This window comes from Carcharhinus amblyrhynchos, unplaced genomic scaffold, assembly GCF_965287045.1.
Source record: "Carcharhinus amblyrhynchos unplaced genomic scaffold, sCarAmb.v2.hapA chromosome_151, whole genome shotgun sequence".
In the NCBI taxonomy this organism is placed as follows: domain Eukaryota; kingdom Metazoa; phylum Chordata; class Chondrichthyes; order Carcharhiniformes; family Carcharhinidae; genus Carcharhinus; species Carcharhinus amblyrhynchos.
Genome location: NW_027649891.1, coordinates 77,377 through 96,720, shown reverse-complemented (window position 1 = coordinate 96,720; position 19,344 = coordinate 77,377).

The following is a 19,344-nucleotide window of genomic DNA, read 5'->3' as shown; positions in this document are numbered from 1 at the left end:
AGAGACACTGAGACCCAAAGACGCAGAGGCGCAGAGACGATGAGACACTGAGACGCAGAGTCACTGAGACGCAGAGACACTGAGTCTCAGAGACACAGAGACACAGAGACGCAGAGACGCATAGACACTGAGTCCCAGAGACGCAGAGACCCTGAGACGCAGAGACACAGAGATGCAGAGACCCTGAGAGGCAGAGACGCTGAGACCCAGAGACGCGGATACGCAGAGACAATGAGACCCAGAGACTGTGAGATGCAGAGACGCAGTGACGCAGAGATCCTGAGACACAGAGACGCAGAGACCCTGAGAACCATAGACTCTGAGGCCCAGAGACACAGAGACATAGAGGCTGAGAGACTCAGAGACCCAGAGACATCGAGGCTCAGAGGCTCAGAGACCCAGAGACTCAAGACGCAGAGACACAGAGGCTCAGAGACTCAGAGACACAGACACCCAGAGACACAGAGACCCAGGGACCCAGAGACACAGAGACTCAGGAACACAGAGCCGCAGAGACACAGAAGCTCAGAGACTCAGAGACACAGAGACTTAGAGAGAAAGAGGCACAGAGACGCAGAGACACAGAGGCTCAGAGACGCAGACACACAGAGGCTCAGAGACGCAGAGACTCAGAGACACGGAGACTCAGAGACACAGAGTCTCAGAGACCCAGAGACACAGAGACTCATAGACTCAGAGGCATAGAGGCTCAGAGGCTCAGAGACACAGAGACACAGAGTCTCAGAGACTTACAGACACCGAGACACAGATGCTCAGAGACTCAGAGACACAGAGACTCAGAGACACAGAGACTCAGTGACACGGAGACTCAGAGGCACAGATGCTCAGAGACTCAGAGACGCAGAGACTCAGAGACACAGAGACTCAGAGACACAGAGACCCAGAGACACAGAGGCTCAGAGGCTCAGAGACTCAGAGACTCAGAGACGCAGAGACACAGATGCTCAGTGGCTCAGAGGCTCATAGGTGCAGACACACAGATACTCAGAGACTCAGAGACTCAGAGATGCAGAGACACAGAGTCTCAGAGACTCAGAGTCACTGAGGCTCTGAGACACAGAGACGCAGAGACAATGAGACTCAGAGACTCAGAGACGCAGGGACACAGAGGCTCAGAGACTCAGAGACACAGAGACCCAGAGACAGAGAGACTCAGAGACACAGAGACCAAGAGACTCAGAGACACAGAGGCTCAGATACAGAGAGGCTCAGAGGCTCAGAGACCCAGAGACTCAGAGACGCAGAGACACAGAGGCTCAGAGACTCAGAGACACAGAGACTCAGATACACGGAGACTCAGTGACTCAGAGACGAGGAGACACAGATGCTCAGAAACTCAAAGACTCAGAGACGCAGAGACACAGAGGCTCAGAGACTCAGAGACACAGAGACCCAGAGACACAGAGACACAGAGACATAGTGATGCAGAGACAAAGAGGCTCAGAGACTCAGAGACCCATAGACACAGAGACTCAGAGACACAGAGACACAGAGGCTCAGTGACTCAGAGACTCAGCGACACGGAGACTCAGAGGCAGAGATGCTCAGAGACTCAGAGACGCAGAGTCACAGAAGCTCAGAGATACAGAGACTCAGAGGCACTGAGACTCAGTGACTCAGAGACGAGGAGACACAGATGCTCAGAAACTCAAAGACTCAGAGACGCAGAGACACAGAGGCTCAGAGACTCAGAGACACAGAGACCCAGAGACACAGAGACGCAGAGACAATGAGACTCAGAGACTCAGAGACGCAGAGACACAGAGACCCAGAGACAGAGAGACTCAGAGACACAGAGACCCAGAGACTCAGAGACTCAGAGACAGAGAGGCTCAGAGGCTCAGAGACCCAGAGACTCAGAGACGCAGAGACACAGAGGCTCAGAGACTCAGAGACACAGAGACTCAGATACACGGAGACTCAGAGACACTGAGACTCAATGACTCAGAGACGAGGAGACACAGGGGCTCAGAAACTCAGAGATTCAGAGACTCAGAGACGCAGAGACACAGAGGCTCAGAGACTCAGAGACACAGAGACCCAGAGACACAGAGACTCAGAGACGCAGAGACACAGAGGCTCAGAGACTCAGAGACACAGAGACCCAGCGACACAGAGACCCAGGGACACAGAGACTCAGAGACGCAGAGAGACAGAAGCTCAGAGACGCAGAGACACAGAGACCCCGAGACTCAGAGACACAGAGACCCGGAGACACAGAGACTCAGAGACATAGAGATGCAGAGACAAAGAGGCTCAGAGACACAGAGACCCATAGACACGGAGACTCAGAGACACAGAGACCCAGAGACAGAGATGTCAGAGGCTCAGAGACTCAGAGACGTAGAGACACAGATGTTCAGTGGCTCAGAGGCTCAGAGATGCAGACACACAGATACTCAGAGACTCAGAGACTCAGAGATGCAGAGACGCAGAGACGCAGAGAACCTGAGATGCAGAGACCCTGAGACACAGAGACGCAGAGACACTGAGACGCAGATACTCTGAGACGCCGAGACGCAGAGACCCTGAGACGCAGAGACGCAGAGACCCTAAGACACAGAGACACTGTGATGCAGAACTCTGAGACCTAGAGACTCTGAGACGCAGAGACTCTGAGATGCAGAGACTCTGAGACGCAGAGACACTGAGACCCAGGGACTTAGAGACACAGAGACACAGAGACACTGAGACGCAGAGACTCTGAGACGCAGAGATGGAGAGACACTGAGACACAGAGACACAGTGACAATGAGATGCAGAGACACTGAGACGCAGAGACTCTGAGACGCAGAGACTCTGAGACGATGAGACAACAAGACTCTGAGAGGCACAGATGCAGAGACCCTGTGACGCAGAGACACTGAGTCCCAGAGACACAGAGACGCAGCGACGCAGAGACACTGAGACCCAGAGACACTGAGAACCAGAGACGCAGAGAACCAGAGACGCAGAGACTCAGAGACACAGAGAAGAAGAGACGCAGAGACGCTGAGATCCAGACACGCAGAGACACAGAGACTGAGAGACTCTGAGACGCAGAGGCGCATAGACGCAGAGACCCTGAGATGCAGAGATACTGAGACCCAGAGACGCAGAGACACTGAGACGCAGAGATACTGAGACCCAGAGTTGCAGAGACGCAGAGACACTGAGACGCAGAGACGCTGAGACGCAGAGACACTGAAAACCAGAGACGCAGAGACACTGAGACCCAGAGATGCAGAGACGCAGAGACACTGAGACGCACAAACCCTGAGACGCAGAGGCACTGGGACCCAGAGACGCTGTGACACAGAGACGCAGAGACACTGAGATGCAGAGATGCATAGACTCTGTGACGCAGAGACTCGGAGATGCAGAGACAAAGAGACAGTGAGACACAGAGATGCAGAGGCGCTGAGACGTAGAGACGCAGAGGCTTTGAGAAGCAGAGTCTCTGAGACACAGAGACGCAGAGACAATGAGACGCAGAGACTCTGAGGCACAGAGACTCTGAGACGCAGAGACTCTGAGATGCAGGAACGCAGAGACACTGAGACACAGAGAGGTAGAGACGCAGAGACGCAGAGACACTGAGACGTAAAGATGCAGAGACTCTGAGACGCAGAGAAGCAGAGATCTTGAGAGACAGAGACGCAGGGACGCAGAGACGCAGAGATGCAGAGAACCTGAGACCCAGAGACGCAGAGGCACCGAGACGCAGAGATGCAAAGACACTGAGATGCAAAGACACTGAGACGCGGAGAAGCAGAGACCCTGAGACACTAGGATGCAGAGACGCAGAGATGCTGAGATATAGACCCAGAGACGCTGAGACGCAGAAACCCTGGGACCCAGAGACGCAGAGACACTGAGACCCAGAGATGCAGAGACTCTGAGACGACGAAACTCTGAGACGCAGAGATGCGGAGACCCTGAGACGCAGAGACACTGAGTGCCAGAGAGAAAGAGACGCAGAGACACTGAGACGCAGAGACACTGAGAACCAGAAACGCAGAGGCACAGAGGCGCAGAGACAGTGAGACCCAGAGACGCAGAGACGCAGAGACCCTGAGACGCAGAGACAGTGAGACCCAGAGACGCAGAGACCCTGAGACGCAGAGACACTGAGACCCAGAGACACTGAGTCCCAGAGATGCAGAGACGCAGAGACACTGATGCAGAGACTCTGAGACACAGAGACCCAGAGACGCAGAAACCAGAGACGCTGCAAACCAGAGACACAGAGATGCAGAGACTCTGAGATGCAGAGACATTGAGACGCAGGGGCGCTGAGACGCAGAGACTCTGAGATGCAGAGACATTGAGACGCAGGGGCGCTGAGACGCAGAGACTCTGAGATGAAGAGACCCTGAGACGCAGAGACCCAGAGACGGAGAGACTCTGAGATGAAGAGACCCTGAGACGCAGAGACGCAGAGACGCAGAGACTCTGAGACGCAGAGACGCAGAGACATTGAGACCCAGAGACACTGAGACACAGAGACGCAGAGATGCAGACAGGCAGAGAGGCAGAGACCATGAGACGCAGAGACTCTGAGATGCATAGACGCTGAGACCCAGAGACGCAGAGACCCAGAGACACTGAGACGCGGAGACGCAGAGACGCAGAGACACTGGGAACCTGAGACGCAGAGACAGTGAGACCCAGAGACGCAGAGACACTGAGACCCAGAGATGCAGTGATGCAGAGACACTGAGACGCAGAGACTCTGATACGCTGAGACGCTGTGACCCAGAGACGCAAAGATGCAGAGACACTGAGATGCAGAGACACGGAGACGCAGAGACTCAGGGACCCTGAGACGCTAGGACGCAGAGACACTGAGACCCAGAGACGCTGAGACGCGGAGACACTGAGACGCAGCGACACTGAGAACCAGAGACGCAGAGATCCTGAGACCCAGAGACTCTGAGACGCAGAGACGCAGAGACCCTGCGACGCAATGACACTGGGACCCAGAGATGCAGAGACACTGAGATGCAGAGACACTGAGACCCAGAGACGTAGAGATGCAGAGACGCGGAGACGTAGAGACGCAGAGACACGGAGACGCAGAGACACAAAAACACAGAGACTCAGAGACTCTGAGACGCAGAGGCACTGAGGCCCAGAGACACTGAGACCCAGAGACTCTGAGACGCAGAGACTCTGAGACGCAGAGACTCTGAGATGCAGAGACTCTGAGATGCAGAGACTCTGAGACGCAGAGACGCAGAGACGCTGAGACCCAGAGACACTGAGACCCAGAGACACAGAGACACAGAGAATCAGAGACTCTGAGACGCAGAGGCACAGAGGCCCTGAGACGCAGATACGCAGAGACCCTGAGATGCAGAGACACTGAGACCCAGAGATTCTGAGACGCAGAGACTCTGAGACGCAGAGACTCAGAGACGCAGAGACACTGAGACACTGAGACCCAGAGACGCAGTGACAATGAGATGCAGAGACACTGAGGTGCAGAGGTTCTGAGACGCAGAAACCCGAGACGCAGAGACGCAGAGCCTCTGAGCCTCTGAGACACAGAGACGCCGTGAGAATGAGATGCAGAGACACTGAGACGCAGAGACTCTGAGACGCAGAGACTCTGAGACGACGAGACTCTGAGACGACGAGGCTCTGAGACGACGAGACTCTGAGACACAGAGATGCAGAGACCCTGAGACGCAGAGACACTGAGTGCCAGAGAGAAAGAGACGCAGAGACACTGAGACGCAGACACTGAGAACCAGATACACAGAAAAACTGAGACCCAGAGACGCAGAGAAGCAGAGACAGTGAGACCCAGAGACGCAGAGACGCAGAGACACTGAGACGCAGAGACACTGAGACGCAGAGACACAGAGACACTGAGTCCCAGAGATGCAGAAACGCAGAGACATTGATGCAGAGACTCTGAGACGCAGAGACTCTGAGACGCTGCAACCCAGAGACACAGAGATGCAGAGACACTGAGTTGCAGAGACATTGAGATGCAGGGACGCTGAGACGCAGAGACTCTGAGATGCAGAGACCCTGAGACACTGAGACGCAGAGACTCTGAGACGCAGAGACGCTGAGACATTGAGACCCAGAGACACTGAGACACAGAGATGCAGAGACTCTGAGAGGCGGAGAGGCAGAGACCATGACACGTAGAGACTCTGAGACGCATAGACACTGAGACCCAGAGACGCAGAGACCCAGAGACGCAGAGACACTGAGACGCAGAGACACTGAGACGCAGAGCCCCAGGGACACTGAGACACTGGGACGCGGAGACGCAGAGACACAGAGACACTGGGAACCTGAGACACAGAGACAGTGAGACCCAGAGACGCAGAGACACTGAGACCCAGAGATGCAGTGATGCAGAGACACTGAGACACAGAGACTCTGATAGGCTGAGACGCTGTGACCCAGAAACGCAAAGATGCAGAGACACTGAGACGCAGAGACCCTGAGACGCAGAGACGCAGAGACCCTGAGAACCAGAGACACTGAGAACCAGAGACACTGAGACGCAGCGACACTGAGACTCAGAGACACGGAGAACCAGAGACGCAGAGATCCTGAGACCCAGAGACTCTGTTTACGCAGAGACGCAGAGACACTGAGACCCGGCGACGCAGTGACACTGAGACCCAGAGATGCAGAGACACTGAGATGCAGAGACACTGAGACCCAGAGACATAGAAACGCAGAGACACGGAGACGCAGAGACGAAGAGACACTGAGACCCAGAGACGCAGAGACACAGAGACTCAGAGACTCTGAGACGCAGAGGCATAGAGGCCCTGAGACGCAGATACGCAGAGACCCTGAGACGCAGAGACACTGAGACCCAGAGACTCTGAGACGCAGAGACTCTGAGATGCAGAGTCTCTGAGACGCAGAGACATAAAGATGCTGAGACCCAGAGTCGCAGAGGCGCAAAGACACAGAGACTCAGAGACGCAGAGACACTGAGACGCAGAGACGCAGAGACACTGAGACCCAGAGACGCAGTGACAATGAGATGCAGAGACACTGAGACGCAGAGACACTGAGACGCAGAGACGCCGTGAGAATGAGATGCAGAGACACTCAGACGACGAGACTCTGAGACGCAGAGACACTGAGACGCAGAGACACTGAGAACCAGAGACTCTGAGACACTGAGACCCAGAGATGCAGAAACGCAGAGACCCTGAGACGCCCAGACACTGAGACCCAGAGACGGAGAGACGTAGAGACTCTGAGACGCAGAGACATTGAGAACCAGAGACACTGAGAACAAGAGACTCTGAGATGCAGAGGAATAGAGGCCCTGAGACGCAGAGACGCAGAGACGCAGAGACCCTGAGACGCAGAGACCCAGAGAGGCAGAGACGCAGAGACCCTGAGACGCAGAGACACTGAGAAGAAGAGACTCTGAGATGCAGAGGAATAGAGGCCCTGAGACGCAGAGACGCAGAGACGCAGAGACCCTGAGACGCAGAGACCCAGAGATGCAGAAACGCAGAGACACTGAGACGCAGAGACACTGAGAAGAAGAGACGCAGGGACCCTGAGATGCAGGGACATTGAGAACCAGAGGCGCAGAGACACTGAGACACAGAGACGCTGAGACGTAGAGACGCTGAGACGCTGAGACGCTGAGACCCGAGGTCCAGAGACGCATAGACGCAGAAACGCAGAGAGTCTGAGACGCAGAGGCGTAGAGACCCTGAGATGCAGAGACGTAGTGACCCTGAGACACTGAGACGCAGAGACGCAGGGACCCTGAGATGCTAGGACGCAGAGACACTGAGACCCAGAGACGCTGAGACGCAGAGACGCAGAGACACTGAGACGCAGAGACACTGAGAACCGGAGACACTGAGACGCAGTGACACTGAGACTCAGAGACACTGAGAACCAGAGACGCAGAGACGCAGAGAACCTGTGACGCAATGACACTGAGACCCAGAGATGCAGAGACACTGAGATGCAGAGACACTGAGACACAGAGACACTGAGATGCAAAGACTCTGAGACGCAGAGATGCAGAGACACTGAGACCCAGAGACCCAGAGATGCAGAGACGCTGAGACGCAGGGACGCTGAGATGCAGAGACGCTGAGACGCAGAGACGTAGACACGCAGAGACCCTGAGACACTGAGACGCAGAGACTCTGAGACGCAGATTCACAGAGACACTGAGACACAGAGACAATGAGATGCAGAGACTCTGAGACGCAGAGACGCTGAGACCCAGAGACTCTGAGAAGCAGAGACTCTGAGACACAGGGACGCAGAGACGCAGAGACACTGAGACCCAGAGACTCTGAGACACAGAGATGCAGAGACACTGAGACGCAGATACGCTGAGACACAGAGATGCAGAGACACTGAGACGCAGATACACTGTGACGCAGAGATGCAGAGACTCTGAGACGCAGAAACCCTTCGATGCAGAGAAGCAGAGACCCTGAGAAGCAGAGACGCAGAGATGCAGGGACGCAGAGACGAAGAGAACCTGAGACACAGAGACACTGAGACCCAGAGACGCAGAGGCGCAGAGACGATGAGACACTGAGACGCAGAGTCACTGAGACGCAGAGACACTGAGTCTCAGAGACACAGAGACACAGAGACGCAGAGACGCATAGACACTGAGTCCCAGAGACGCAGAGACCCTGAGACGCAGAGACACAGAGATGCAGAGACCCTGAGAGGCAGAGACGCTGAGACCCAGAGACGCGGATACGCAGAGACAATGAGACCCAGAGACTGTGAGATGCAGAGACGCAGTGACGCAGAGATCCTGAGACACAGAGACTCAGAGACGCAGAGACCCTGAGAACCATAGACTCTGAGACCCAGAGACACAGAGACATAGAGGCTGAGAGACTCAGAGACCCAGAGACATCGAGGCTCAGAGGCTCAGAGACCCAGAGACTCAAGACGCAGAGACACAGAGGCTCAGAGACTCAGAGACACAGACACCCAGAGACACAGAGACCCAGGGACCCAGAGACACAGAGACTCAGGAACACAGAGCCGCAGAGACACAGAAGCTCAGAGACTCAGAGACACAGAGACTTAGAGAGAAAGAGGCACAGAGACGCAGAGACACAGAGGCTCAGAGAAGCAGACACACAGAGGCTCAGAGACGCAGAGACTCAGAGACACGGAGACTCAGAGACACAGAGTCTCAGAGACCCAGAGACACAGAGACTCATAGACTCAGAGGCATAGAGGCTCAGAGGCTCAGAGACCCAGAGACTCAGAGATGCAGAGACACAGAGGCTCAGAGACACAGAGACACAGAGTCTCAGAGACTTACAGACACCGAGACACAGATGCTCAGAGACTCAGAGACACAGAGACTCAGAGACACAGAGACTCAGTGACACGGAGACTCAGAGGCACAGATGCTCAGAGACTCAGAGACGCAGAGACTCAGAGACACAGAGACTCAGAGACGCAGGGACGCAGAGACGCAGAGAAGCCGAGACACTGAGGTGCAGAGACACTGAGGCGCAGAGACTCTGAGACGCAGAGACACTGAGACCCAAAGACGCAGAGACGCAGAGACTCTGAGACACAGAGACGCTGAGACAATGAGACCCAGAGACTCTGAGACCCAGAGACACAGAGACGCAGAGAGGCAGAGACTCTGAGACGCAGACACGGAGAGTCACTGAGACGCAGAAACACTGAGATGCAGAGACACTGAGATGCAGAGACTCTGAGATGCAGAGACTCTGAGACTCTGAGACGCAGAGAATCTGAGACGCAGAGATGCAGAGACACTGAGCCCCAGAGACACTGGGCCCCAGAGACTGAGACGCAGAGACTCTGAGACACTGAGACCCAGAGACCCAGCGACCCAGAGACGCAGCGACGCAGAGACCCTGAGACACTGAGACACTGAGACCCAGAAACGCTGAGACGCAGAGACACTGAGATGCAGAGATGCAGAGACACTGAGACCCAGAGACCCAGAGATGCAGAGACGCTGAGACGCAGGGACGTAGACACGCATAGACCCTGAGACACTGAGACGCAGAGACACTGAGACACAGAGACACTGAGATGCAAAGACTCTGAGACGCAGAGATGCAGAGACACTGAGACCCAGAGACCCAGAGATGCAGAGACGCTGAGACGCAGGGACGCTGAGATGCAGAGACGCTGAGACGCAGAGACGTAGACACGCAGAGACCCTGAGACACTGAGACGCAGAGACTCTGAGACGCAGATTCACAGAGACACTGAGACACAGAGACAATGAGATGCAGAGACTCTGAGACGCAGAGACGCTGAGACCCAGAGACTCTGAGAAGCAGAGACTCTGAGACACAGGGACGCAGAGACGCAGAGACACTGAGACCCAGAGACTCTGAGACACAGAGATGCAGAGACACTGAGACGCAGATACGCTGAGACACAGAGATGCAGAGAAACTGAGACGCAGATACACTGTGACGCAGAGATGCAGAGACTCTGAGACGCAGAAACCCTTCGATGCAGAGAAGCAGAGACCCTGAGAAGCAGAGACGCAGAGATGCAGGGACGCAGAGACGAAGAGAACCTGAGACGCAGAGACACTGAGACCCAGAGACGCAGAGGCGCAGAGACGATGAGACACTGAGACGCAGAGTCACTGAGACGCAGAGACACTGAGTCTCAGAGACACAGAGACACAGAGACGCAGAGACGCATAGACACTGAGTCCCAGAGACGCAGAGACCCTGAGACGCAGAGACACAGAGATGCAGAGACCCTGAGAGGCAGAGACGCTGAGACCCAGAGACGCGGATACGCAGAGACAATGAGACCCAGAGACTGTGAGATGCAGAGACGCAGTGACGCAGAGATCCTGAGACACAGAGACGCAGAGACCCTGAGAACCATAGACTCTGAGGCCCAGAGACACAGAGACATAGAGGCTGAGAGACTCAGAGACCCAGAGACATCGAGGCTCAGAGGCTCAGAGACCCAGAGACTCAAGACGCAGAGACACAGAGGCTCAGAGACTCAGAGACACAGACACCCAGAGACACAGAGACCCAGGGACCCAGAGACACAGAGACTCAGGAACACAGAGCCGCAGAGACACAGAAGCTCAGAGACTCAGAGACACAGAGACTTAGAGAGAAAGAGGCACAGAGACGCAGAGACACAGAGGCTCAGAGACGCAGACACACAGAGGCTCAGAGACGCAGAGACTCAGAGACACGGAGACTCAGAGACACAGAGTCTCAGAGACCCAGAGACACAGAGACTCATAGACTCAGAGGCATAGAGGCTCAGAGGCTCAGAGACACAGAGACACAGAGTCTCAGAGACTTACAGACACCGAGACACAGATGCTCAGAGACTCAGAGACACAGAGACTCAGAGACACAGAGACTCAGTGACACGGAGACTCAGAGGCACAGATGCTCAGAGACTCAGAGACGCAGAGACTCAGAGACACAGAGACTCAGAGACACAGAGACCCAGAGACACAGAGGCTCAGAGGCTCAGAGACTCAGAGACTCAGAGACGCAGAGACACAGATGCTCAGTGGCTCAGAGGCTCATAGGTGCAGACACACAGATACTCAGAGACTCAGAGACTCAGAGATGCAGAGACACAGAGTCTCAGAGACTCAGAGTCACTGAGGCTCTGAGACACAGAGACGCAGAGACAATGAGACTCAGAGACTCAGAGACGCAGGGACACAGAGGCTCAGAGACTCAGAGACACAGAGACCCAGAGACAGAGAGACTCAGAGACACAGAGACCAAGAGACTCAGAGACACAGAGGCTCAGATACAGAGAGGCTCAGAGGCTCAGAGACCCAGAGACTCAGAGACGCAGAGACACAGAGGCTCAGAGACTCAGAGACACAGAGACTCAGATACACGGAGACTCAGTGACTCAGAGACGAGGAGACACAGATGCTCAGAAACTCAAAGACTCAGAGACGCAGAGACACAGAGGCTCAGAGACTCAGAGACACAGAGACCCAGAGACACAGAGACACAGAGACATAGAGATGCAGAGACAAAGAGGCTCAGAGACTCAGAGACCCATAGACACAGAGACTCAGAGACACAGAGGCTCAGTGACTCAGAGACTCAGCGACACGGAGACTCAGAGGCAGAGATGCTCAGAGACTCAGAGACGCAGAGTCACAGAAGCTCAGAGATACAGAGACTCAGAGGCACTGAGACTCAGTGACTCAGAGACGAGGAGACACAGATGCTCAGAAACTCAAAGACTCAGAGACGCAGAGACACAGAGGCTCAGAGACTCAGAGACACAGAGACCCAGAGACACAGAGACGCAGAGACAATGAGACTCAGAGACTCAGAGACGCAGAGACACAGAGACTCAGAGACAGAGAGACTCAGAGACACAGAGACCCAGAGACTCAGAGACTCAGAGACAGAGAGGCTCAGAGGCTCAGAGACCCAGAGACTCAGAGACGCAGAGACACAGAGGCTCAGAGACTCAGAGACACAGAGACTCAGATACACGGAGACTCAGAGACACTGAGACTCAATGACTCAGAGACGAGGAGACACAGGGGCTCAGAAACTCAGAGATTCAGAGACTCAGAGACGCAGAGACACAGAGGCTCAGAGACTCAGAGACACAGAGACCCAGAGACACAGAGACTCAGAGACGCAGAGACACAGAGGCTCAGAGACTCAGAGACACAGAGACCCAGAGACACAGAGACCCAGGGACACAGAGACTCAGAGACGCAGAGAGACAGAAGCTCAGAGACGCAGAGACACAGAGACCCCGAGACTCAGAGACACAGAGACCCGGAGACACAGAGACTCAGAGACATAGAGATGCAGAGACAAAGAGGCTCAGAGACACAGAGACCCATAGACACAGAGACTCAGAGACACAGAGACCCAGAGACACAGAGGTCAGAGGCTCAGAGACTCAGAGACGTAGAGACACAGATGTTCAGTGGCTCAGAGGCTCAGAGATGCAGACACACAGATACTCAGAGACTCAGAGACTCAGAGATGCAGAGACGCAGAGACGCAGAGAACCTGAGATGCAGAGACCCTGAGACCCAGAGACACAGAGACGCAGAGACACTGAGACGCAGATACTCTGAGACGCCGAGACGCAGAGACCCTGAGACGCAGAGACGCAGAGACCCTAAGACACAGAGACACTGTGATGCAGAACTCTGAGACCTAGAGACTCTGAGACGCAGAGACTCTGAGATGCAGAGACTCTGAGACGCAGAGACACTGAGACCCAGGGACTTAGAGACACAGAGACACAGAGACACTGAGACGCAGAGACTCTGAGACGCAGAGATGGAGAGACACTGAGACACAGAGACACAGTGACAATGAGATGCAGAGACACTGAGACGCAGAGACTCTGAGACGCAGAGACTCTGAGACGATGAGACAACAAGACTCTGAGAGGCACAGATGCAGAGACCCTGTGACGCAGAGACACTGAGTCCCAGAGACACAGAGACGCAGCGACGCAGAGACACTGAGACCCAGAGACACTGAGAACCAGAGACGCAGAGAACCAGAGACGCAGAGACTCAGAGACACAGAGAAGAAGAGACGCAGAGACGCTGAGATCCAGACACGCAGAGACACAGAGACTGAGAGACTCTGAGACGCAGAGGCGCATAGACGCAGAGACCCTGAGATGCAGAGATACTGAGACCCAGAGACGCAGAGACACTGAGACGCAGAGATACTGAGACCCAGAGTTGCAGAGACGCAGAGACACTGAGACGCAGAGACGCTGAGACGCAGAGACACTGAAAACCAGAGACGCAGAGACACTGAGACCCAGAGATGCAGAGACGCAGAGACACTGAGACGCACAAACCCTGAGACGCAGAGGCACTGGGACCCAGAGACGCTGTGACACAGAGACGCAGAGACACTGAGATGCAGAGATGCATAGACTCTGTGACGCAGAGACTCGGAGATGCAGAGACAAAGAGACAGTGAGACACAGAGATGCAGAGGCGCTGAGACGTAGAGACGCAGAGGCTTTGAGAAGCAGAGTCTCTGAGACACAGAGACGCAGAGACAATGAGACGCAGAGACTCTGAGGCACAGAGACTCTGAGACGCAGAGACTCTGAGATGCAGGAACGCAGAGACACTGAGACACAGAGAGGTAGAGACGCAGAGACGCAGAGACACTGAGACGTAAAGATGCAGAGACTCTGAGACGCAGAGAAGCAGAGATCTTGAGAGACAGAGACGCAGGGACGCAGAGACGCAGAGATGCAGAGAACCTGAGACCCAGAGACGCAGAGGCACCGAGACGCAGAGATGCAAAGACACTGAGATGCAAAGACACTGAGACGCGGAGAAGCAGAGACCCTGAGACACTAGGATGCAGAGACGCAGAGATGCTGAGATATAGACCCAGAGACGCTGAGACGCAGAAACCCTGGGACCCAGAGACGCAGAGACACTGAGTGCCAGAGAGAAAGAGACGCAGAGACACTGAGACGCAGAGACACTGAGAACCAGAAACGCAGAGGCACAGAGGCGCAGAGACAGTGAGACCCAGAGACGCAGAGACGCAGAGACCCTGAGACGCAGAGACAGTGAGACCCAGAGACGCAGAGACCCTGAGACGCAGAGACACTGAGACCCAGAGACACTGAGTCCCAGAGATGCAGAGACGCAGAGACACTGATGCAGAGACTCTGAGACACAGAGACCCAGAGACGCAGAAACCAGAGACGCTGCAAACCAGAGACACAGAGATGCAGAGACTCTGAGATGCAGAGACATTGAGACGCAGGGGCGCTGAGACGCAGAGACTCTGAGATGCAGAGACATTGAGACGCAGGGGCGCTGAGACGCAGAGACTCTGAGATGAAGAGACCCTGAGACGCAGAGACCCAGAGACGGAGAGACTCTGAGATGAAGAGACCCTGAGACGCAGAGACGCAGAGACATTGAGACCCAGAGACACTGAGACACAGAGACGCAGAGATGCAGACAGGCAGAGAGGCAGAGACCATGAGACACAGAGACTCTGAGATGCATAGACGCTGAGACCCAGAGACGCAGAGACCCAGAGACACTGAGACGCGGAGACGCAGAGACACTGGGAACCTGAGACGCAGAGACAGTGAGACCCAGAGACGCAGAGACACTGAGACCCAGAGATGCAGTGATGCAGAGACACTGAGACGCAGAGACTCTGATACGCTGAGACGCTGTGACCCAGAGACGCAAAGATGCAGAGACACTGAGATGCAGAGACACGGAGACGCAGAGACTCAGGGACCCTGAGACGCTAGGACGCAGAGACACTGAGACCCAGAGACGCTGAGACGCGGAGACACTGAGACGCAGCGACACTGAGAACCAGAGACGCAGAGATCCTGAGACCCAGAGACTCTGAGACGCAGAGACGCAGAGACCCTGCGACGCAATGACACTGGGACCCAGAGATGCAGAGACACTGAGATGCAGAGACACTGAGACCCAGAGACGTAGAGATGCAGAGACGCGGAGACGTAGAGACGCAGAGACACGGAGACGCAGAGACACAAAAACACAGAGACTCAGAGACTCTGAGACGCAGAGGCACTGAGGCCCAGAGACACTGAGACCCAGAGACTCTGAGACGCAGAGACTCTGAGACGCAGAGACTCTGAGATGCAGAGACTCTGAGATGCAGAGACTCTGAGACGCAGAGACGCAGAGACGCTGAGACCCAGAGACACTGAGACCCAGAGACACAGAGAATCAGAGACTCTGAGACGCAGAGGCACAGAGGCCCTGAGACGCAGATACGCAGAGACCCTGAGATGCAGAGACACTGAGACCCAGAGATTCTGAGACGCAGAGACTCTGAGACGCAGAGACTCAGAGACGCAGAGACACTGAGACACTGAGACCCAGAGACGCAGTGACAATGAGATGCAGAGACACTGAGGTGCAGAGGTTCTGAGACGCAGAAACCCGAGACGCAGAGACGCAGAGCCTCTGAGCCTCTGAGACACAGAGACGCCGTGAGAATGAGATGCAGAGACACTGAGACGCAGAGACTCTGAGACGCAGAGACTCTGAGACGACGAGACTCTGAGACGACGAGGCTCTGAGACGACGAGACTCTGAGACACAGAGATGCAGAGACCCTGAGACGCAGAGACACTGAGTGCCAGAGAGAAAGAGACGCAGAGACACTGAGACGCAGACACTGAGAACCAGATACACAGAAAAACTGAGACCCAGAGACGCAGAGAAGCAGAGACAGTGAGACCCAGAGACGCAGAGACGCAGAGACACTGAGACGCAGAGACACTGAGACGCAGAGACACAGAGACACTGAGTCCCAGAGATGCAGAAACGCAGAGACATTGATGCAGAGACTCTGAGACGCAGAGACTCTGAGACGCTGCAACCCAGAGACACAGAGATGCAGAGACACTGAGTTGCAGAGACATTGAGATGCAGGGACGCTGAGACGCAGAGACTCTGAGATGCAGAGACCCTGAGACACAGAGACACTGAGACGCAGAGACTCTGAGACGCAGAGACGCTGAGACATTGAGACCCAGAGACACTGAGACACAGAGATGCAGAGACTCTGAGAGGCGGAGAGGCAGAGACCATGACACGTAGAGACTCTGAGACGCATAGACACTGAGACCCAGAGACGCAGAGACCCAGAGACGCAGAGACACTGAGACGCAGAGACACTGAGACGCAGAGCCCCAGGGACACTGAGACACTGGGACGCGGAGACGCAGAGACACAGAGACACTGGGAACCTGAGACACAGAGACAGTGAGACCCAGAGACGCAGAGACACTGAGACCCAGAGATGCAGTGATGCAGAGACACTGAGACACAGAGACTCTGATAGGCTGAGACGCTGTGACCCAGAAACGCAAAGATGCAGAGACACTGAGACGCAGAGACCCTGAGACGCAGAGACGCAGAGACCCTGAGAACCAGAGACACTGAGAACCAGAGACACTGAGACGCAGCGACACTGAGACTCAGAGACACGGAGAACCAGAGACGCAGAGATCCTGAGACCCAGAGACTCTGTTTACGCAGAGACGCAGAGACACTGAGACCCGGCGACGCAGTGACACTGAGACCCAGAGATGCAGAGACACTGAGATGCAGAGACACTGAGACCCAGAGACATAGAAACGCAGAGACACGGAGACGCAGAGACGAAGAGACACTGAGACCCAGAGACGCAGAGACACAGAGACTCAGAGACTCTGAGACGCAGAGGCATAGAGGCCCTGAGACGCAGATACGCAGAGACCCTGAGACGCAGAGACACTGAGACCCAGAGACTCTGAGACGCAGAGACTCTGAGATGCAGAGTCTCTGAGACGCAGAGACATAAAGATGCTGAGACCCAGAGTCGCAGAGGCGCAAAGACACAGAGACTCAGAGACGCAGAGACACTGAGACGCAGAGACGCAGAGACACTGAGACCCAGAGACGCAGTGACAATGAGATGCAGAGACACTGAGACGCAGAGACACTGAGACGCAGAGTCGCCGTGAGAATGAGATGCAGAGACACTCAGACGACGAGACTCTGAGACGCAGAGACACTGAGACGCAGAGACACTGAGAACCAGAGACTCTGAGACACTGAGACCCAGAGATGCAGAAACGCAGAGACCCTGAGACGCCCAGACACTGAGACCCAGAGACGGAGAGACGTAGAGACTCTGAGACGCAGAGACATTGAGAACCAGAGACACTGAGAACAAGAGACTCTGAGATGCAGAGGAATAGAGGCCCTGAGACGCAGAGACGCAGAGACGCAGAGACCCTGAGACGCAGAGACCCAGAGAGGCAGAGACGCAGAGACCCTGAGACGCAGAGACACTGAGAAGAAGAGACTCTGTGATGCAGAGGAATAGAGGCCCTGAGACGCAGAGACGCAGAGACCCTGAGACGCAGAGACCCAGAGATGCAGAAACGCAGAGACACTGAGACGCAGAGACACTGAGAAGAAGAGACGCAGGGACCCTGAGATGCAGGGACATTGAGAACCAGAGGCGCAGAGACACTGAGACACAGAGACGCTGAGACGTAGAGACGCTGAGACGCTGAGACCCGAGGTCCAGAGACGCATAGACGCAGAAACGCAGAGAGTCTGAGACGCAGAGGCGCAGAGACCCTGAGATGCAGAGACGTAGTGACCCTGAGACACTGAGACGCAGAGACGCAGGGACCCTGAGATGCTAGGACGCAGAGACACTGAGACCCAGAGACGCTGAGACGCAGAGACGCAGAGACACTGAGACGCAGAGAAACTGAGAACCGGAGACACTGAGACGCAGTGACACTGAGACTCAGAGACACTGAGAACCAGAGACGCAGAGACGCAGAGAACCTGTGACGCAATGACACTGAGACCCAGAGATGCAGAGACACTGAGATGCAGAGACACTGAGACACAGAGACACTGAGATGCAAAGACTCTGAGACGCAGAGATGCAGAGACACTGAGACCCAGAGACCCAGAGATGCAGAGACGCTGAGACGCAGGGACGCTGAGATGCAGAGACGCTGAGACGCAGAGACGTAGACACGCAGAGACCCTGAGACACTGAGACGCAGAGACTCTGAGACGCAGATTCACAGAGACACTGAGACACAGAGACAATGAGATGCAGAGACTCTGAGACGCAGAGACGCTGAGACCCAGAGACTCTGAGAAGCAGAGACTCTGAGACACAGGGACGCAGAGACGCAGAGACACTGAGACCCAGAGACTCAGAGACACAGAGATGCAGAGACACTGAGACGCAGATACGCTGAGACACAGAGATGCAGAGACACTGAGACGCAGATACACTGTGACGCAGAGATGCAGAGACTCTGAGACGCAGAAACCCTTCGATGCAGAGAAGCAGAGACCCTGAGAAGCAGAGACGCAGAGATGCAGGGACGCAGAGACGAAGAGAACCTGAGACACAGAGACACTGAGACCCAGAGACGCAGAGGCGCAGAGACGATGAGACACTGAGACGCAGAGTCACTGAGACGCAGAGACACTGAGTCTCAGAGACACAGAGACACAGAGACGCAGAGACGCATAGACACTGAGTCCCAGAGACGCAGAGACCCTGAGACGCAGAGACACAGAGATGCAGAGACCCTGAGAGGCAGAGACGCTGAGACCCAGAGACGCGGATACGCAGAGACAATGAGACCCAGAGACTGTGAGATGCAGAGACGCAGTGACGCAGAGATCCTGAGACACAGAGACTCAGAGACGCAGAGACCCTGAGAACCATAGACTCTGAGACCCAGAGACACAGAGACATAGAGGCTGAGAGACTCAGAGACCCAGAGACATCGAGG